The sequence below is a fragment of the Salmo salar genome, chromosome 26 (assembly GCF_965601325.2).
Source record: "Salmo salar chromosome 26, fSalSal1, whole genome shotgun sequence".
Classification (NCBI taxonomy): domain Eukaryota; kingdom Metazoa; phylum Chordata; class Actinopteri; order Salmoniformes; family Salmonidae; genus Salmo; species Salmo salar.
Genome location: NC_138316.1, coordinates 37,050,876 through 37,056,940, shown reverse-complemented (window position 1 = coordinate 37,056,940; position 6,065 = coordinate 37,050,876). Strand labels below are relative to the sequence as shown.

General features: G+C 48.6%; 1 pseudogene; it reads right to left on the bottom strand.

Moving 5' to 3' along the window:
- Nucleotides 1-383: 383 nt before the first annotated feature.
- On the bottom strand, nt 384-2,606 carry LOC145864260 (major histocompatibility complex class I-related protein 1-like; annotated as a pseudogene).
- Nucleotides 2,607-6,065: the final 3,459 nt, after the last annotated feature.

The following is a 6,065-nucleotide window of genomic DNA, read 5'->3' as shown; positions in this document are numbered from 1 at the left end:
GAATTGAGCTAAACTGACAAAGTCTTGTCATTGTCCAAAAATAATATTAGAGACTGCATTTACTGGGGAGAGGGGCTGGTCCAACTCAAGGTGCCATCAAAAAAATATGACAGCCTGTTGCAGACAATAATTATATCAAATATATGCACACAAAAAAATCCACCAACAGGTTTCTGTGCCAATGCACCACACAACCAATAAACAAAAGATACCGACTTCGTGCACTTCAATATCATGGTTGGCATTTTCAACACCACAATAAATAGAGTATGTCAATCTCAACAAACAGAAAACATATCCTTCCCTACCTTGTCTTTAAACGTTTTGGTGTTTTGTAACAGATGTCTCTTTCCATTCATCAAATTGCAGTTGTACAGTTTGGATTGATTGATCAATTGATTGATTTTATTTTACAGTAAAAATATATATATTCAGTGCATTCAAAAAGTATTCAGACCCCTTGACTTTTTCCACATTTGTTACTTTACAGCCTTATTCTAAAATGGATTAAATAATTACAAATCTACACACAATACACCATAATGACAAAGCAACATTTTCTTGCAAATTTAAACAAAATTTAAAACAGAAATAACTTATTTACACTGTATATGACTGGGATTGCACAATAAAGTCGGGGACTTATTTTCATTGTGGTCACTATTTTCTGCAGCATATATGCTACAGTAATGTAAGGACTAAATGGCCTCTAATTTACACATCTCCATGTGGCTTTGGGCGTCACCTCAATATAGTTATTATCCTTATATGTAGCTAATGAATGATGGCCTACGCATAATGTTCGAACTTATAGCCTGTTTCTTGCGCAATACGCACCATGCACTCCGTTGGCCACTCTACTTCAAAAACGCTTCTTAGCTCTTGGACTCCAAGGAAAATCTTGACTAGAATAGCTTGCTGGAATAATTCATTTTTAGCATTTCTTATACATTATTGGAAGCTGGATGGATGCAAGCTCTTGTTGGCTGAATGTTAAATACAGCAGCCAATAGAACTCACGGCCACAGGCTGGGGAGTTTGAAAGAAGAGAGAACTCGGGGTGACTGTAGGCTATAGCAGTTATTTGTTCAGACCCGTAAGGAATTCAATCTTCGTGAAGAGAAAAGAAAGCCTTCTGCATCTTAATCTAGTTGTTAGGTATGCGTAAATGGCTGTAAAGGAGTCAGGCGCAGGAGAGCAGATATTGGGTAGCAAACGGAGCCTTTTATTTAGGCGAACCAAAAACACACGCACAACGAACACGAAATACAATACGGATTGACATAACCCAGCGCAACCAGCCTAACGTACATGAAACAATAAACAATCCCACACAAAGACATAGGGGGAACAGAGGGTTAAATACACAACAAGTGATTGCGGGGATTGAAACCAGGTGTGAGGAAAACAAGACAAAACAAATGGAAAATTAAAAGTGGATTGATGATGGCTAGAAGACAGGCGACGCCGACCGCCGAGCGCCGCCCGAACAAGGAGAAGACCCGACTTCGGCGGAAGACGTGACACTAGACCTATATTATTCAATCATATCATTACAATGATGAAGTACAGGACAACAAAATATTTTATTTAACTGTTGAAAGCGAGGAAATAATGGAGAAAGAGAACATAGGCTAATATGTATGTTGCACAACATTAGGGGAAACATTATGAAAGGTATGCATGCATCAGCCTACTAATTACAAAAATGTAAAACAGGCCCTATTATAGTTCAACATTAAAATCAAATTGATAGCCTATAGTTATAACTTTGTAGGTCGCATGTCGTGCACCAGGAATGCATGTTCTCTCCTAGGTTCATGGTTTGAAAAAGGTGCATAATTCCAGTCCATACAATACAATACAGTAATACAGTCCGCAGTCCACACAATATTAGTTTACTGGAGCTTGTTTCATTTACTTACCCAATAGAGCATATCTTCCCATGTGCCCAATAAAAAAACCTCCCCAAAGCAAAAAAGAAGAAGTTTGACAACCCTCCCTTTTGGACCCCCTCCCTCCACCCAGTAAATTATGATATGTCCCTTTATGTTGCAGAATCTGAAGAAAGGTTCGTTTCCTCCGCCACTTTTGCATAAACGTTTGCAAGTTGTGACAATGCCTGTGATGCGGTGCGTCTCCTCCTTTTGACGCAAATGAAAATGCTGAATAGAATAAGAATCTGCACCATCACCAGTAGAACTGAGAGGGTGGACAGGTGAACTCTCTCTGCCCCAGACTCCCAACTGACATCCAGCTTGTTGTCCAGACTGAGGTGAGAGGCAGTACAGGTGTAGTTGTGTCTCTTCTTTAGCTCATCAGTACTGACCTCCAGACTCTTCCTCAGCTGGTAGGTCCCATCTCCACTAGGCAGCACCTCCCCCCTGTCAGCTCCTGTTCTGCCACTGGCTGGCCGTCTCTCAGCAGGGTCAGGTTGATGTGGCGGGGGTAGAAACCAAACGCCAGGCAGCTCACCTGAAACCCTCCAGAAACCTCTTTCTTTATCAACCTGAGTCTGGGAGGAACTTACGCATCACAACGTTCTTCTCTATCTTCAGGAACATTGTCAGTGTTCTGATGCACCTGGGAAGGTGAACATTAATATAAAGTGTTATTTTGTTGCATCATCCCATCCCATCCTAGTAGTAGGGTTATTTTACCCATGTTTATTTATTTATGTACATTGTCACAAAAATTGCCGTGTTGAATTGACCAAACTGCAGCGGGTATGTGGATACTCATTCTTTTAATGAAATACGCAAAGCATCCACAGAAAAAACAAACAATAAACGATACTCACGACACGAACAGTGTGGCAGGCTAAACAAGCAGTGCTCACAAACAATTACCCACAAACACACAGACAAACACATCCTACTAATATAGGACTCCCAATCAAAGGCAACACAACACACCTGCCTTCAATTGGGAGTCCACCCCAATTAACTATACATAGAACAACCCAACCTAGACAGAACATAGACACACATACAAAACACAACTCCCTCTGCCACGCCCTGACCAAAAACTTATACACTTACTCCCTCTGCTGGTCAGGACGTGACATTACCCCCCCCTAAAGATGCAGACCCTGAATGCACCTTCAAAAGAAAAACAGAAAACCCCAAACAAACCGAAAAATCCCCCTAACTACAGGGAGGGAAGGGAGGGTGGCTGCCGTCAACGACGGCACTGTGCTACACCCCCCTTCCCCAACCCACCTATGTTGGAGGCGGCTCAGGTGCCGGGCGTGGACCCCGCTCCACCCTCGTCGTCGCCCACTACGGTAGCGCCCCTGGCTGCTCCGGAAGACTAGTAGGCGCACCTGACATCGCCCGACTGGCGGGCGACTCTTGCCGTGAACGGCTGGCGGGTGTCTCTGACTGCGGCCGGCTGGCGGGTGTCTCTGGCTGCGGCCGTCTGGCGGGTGTCTCTGGCTGCGGCCGGCTGGCGGGTGTCTCTGGCTGATCGTGGCCGGCGGGCCACTCTGGCTGATCCGGGCAGTCGGGCCACTCTGGCTGATCCGGGCAGTCGGGCCACTCTGGCTGATCCGGGCAGTCGGGCCACTCTGGCTGATCCGGGCAGTCGGGCCACTCTGGCATCTCCGGGCAGTCGGGCCACTCTGGCATCTAGCGACTCCTGACTGACGGGCAGCTCTGGCGACTCCTGACTGACGGGCAGCTCTGGCGACTCCTTACTGGCGGGGCTGGACTGACGCACTAGAAGCCTTGTGCGTGGGGCTGGTACTGGACGTGCCAGCCCGGAGACACGCACCTCAAGGCTAGTGTGTGTAACGGGAAATACTGGACCGTAGAGGCGCACTGGTGGTCTCGAGCGCAGGGTTGGCATCACCCCTGCTGGCTCGATGCCCATTTTCCCCTGGCACATGCGGGGTGCTGGTACTGAGCATATTGGCCTGAAAATACCAGGCCTTACCATAGCACCTACCAAAAAGCACGGGACCTGTCCAGTCTGTTTACCTCTAAAAAGTGTACGGGGAGCTGGCCTGGGTCTCCAGTCTCGCCCTGTCAAACAGCCCTTGTGCCCCCCCCCAAAAACAATTATTGGGGCTGCCTCTCGGGCTCCCTTACCAGTCGTGTTCCCCAGTCCTCACCAGAATTCTTCCGCTGCTTGGTCCTGGTTTGGTGGGTAATTCTGTCACAAAAATTGCCGTGTTGAATTGACCAAACTGCAGCGGGTATGTGGATACTCATTCTTTTAATGAAATACGCAAAGCATCCACAGAAAAAACAAACAATAAACGATACTCACGACACGAACAGTGTGGCAGGCTAAAAAAGCAGTGCTCACAAACAATTACCCACAAACACACAGAGAAACACACCCTACTAATATAGGACTCCCAATCAAAGACAACACAACACACCTGCCTTCAATTGGGAGTCCACCCCAATGAACTATACATAGAACAACCCAACCTAGACAGAACATAGACACACATACAAAACACAACTCCCTCTGCCACGCCCTGACCAAAAACGTATACACTTACTCCCTCTGCTGGTCAGGACGTGACATACATTGTTTTTTTGGAGTTTGTTTTATATTTATTAAACTACTCCATTTACCCCAAGTTGGTTTCTCCTGCGCCTGACTTCCCTGCCACCTACACACACGAATATGACAGAATCCCTGAACCAAAATTATGAAGTCAGCAGGAGAAGATACCACGGACATGGAGGTGGAGGAGCGCGTCCAGGAGCATACAAAGAAGCTTCACAATCTGTGCGCCGCCATGGATCGCGTTGTCCAGAATATGGACCGCTGGGAGAGACAGGGAGTTCTTCCAGCGCCTCCACCGGCCCAACCGGGGTCTATACTGAGCGCCCTGTTTCAACCTGAACCCGGTGGAATCCGTCTAGCCATGTCTCAGGGGTACGATGGAAAAACGGACAGCTGCCAGGGTTTCCTCCTCCAATTAGACCTTTATCTGGCCACGGTCCACCCAGTTCCATCAGACCGTGAGAAGAGTTTCGCCCTCGTCTCGTGCCTCACCGGGAGAGCCCTGGAATGGGCCAGCGCTGTATTTGGAGGAGGAGATGTGGCGTTGGACCGTTATGAGGAGTTCACCCGCCGTTTTCGGGCAGTCTTTGACCACCCACCCGAAGGCAGAGCGGTGGGTGAGCGCCTCTACCATCTGAGGCAGGAGACGAGGAGCGTCCAGGATTTTGCCCTGGAATTCAGGACCCTGGCAGCCGGTTCGGGATGGAATCACAGGGCCCTGATTGACCATTACCGCTGCAGTCTGCGTGAGGACATCCGTCGGGAGCTGGCCTGCAGAGACACCACCCTCACCTTCGACTAGCTGGTGGATCTGTCCATCCGGCTGGACAACTTGCTGGCTGCTCGCGGACATCCAGATCGGGGTCTGGTGGTTCCCACCTCCCGCACCCCCTCTCCTATACCCATGGAGCTGGGAGGGGGTTCCCGCTCGTGCACCATCTGTGACCGCAGAGGTCACACTGCTGGTCGGTGCCAGGTAGGTTCCTCTGGGAATCGAGGTAGCAGGCATGGCGCTCTGGCGCCACCCCAGGTGAGTAGGCACCATGCTCATCCAGAGCCTTCTGTTGCACATATATTTGTGTCTGTCACTTTTCCTGATTTCACCCCGCATTCCCAGCATAAGGCGCTAGTAGATTCAGGCGCAGCTGGGAATTTTATTGATCAAGCGTTTACTCATAGTTTAGGGATCCATTTACGGTGCATTTTTTTGGATTGGCCGTCAACCCTGTGGCTTCCAGGCTCCCTAGCATCGCCCGTAAGCGCAGGAGTTGACTATCCCAGTTCTCGCTGTGGATGACCACATCGTCTATGTTCGCTGCTGCGTACTCTTGATGGGGTCGTAGAATGGCATCCATGAGGCATTGGAAAGTTGCAGCAGCACCATGCAGTCCTCATGGTGCCTCTAAGGCATCCTCACATACTGAAAAAGCCCCTCCGGTGTGGCAAAGGCAGTCTTTGGGCGATCCTCCGGAGCCACCGGCACTTGCCAATATCCCTTCGTCAAATCCAGGGTGGTGATGAACTTGGCCTTTCCTAAGCGC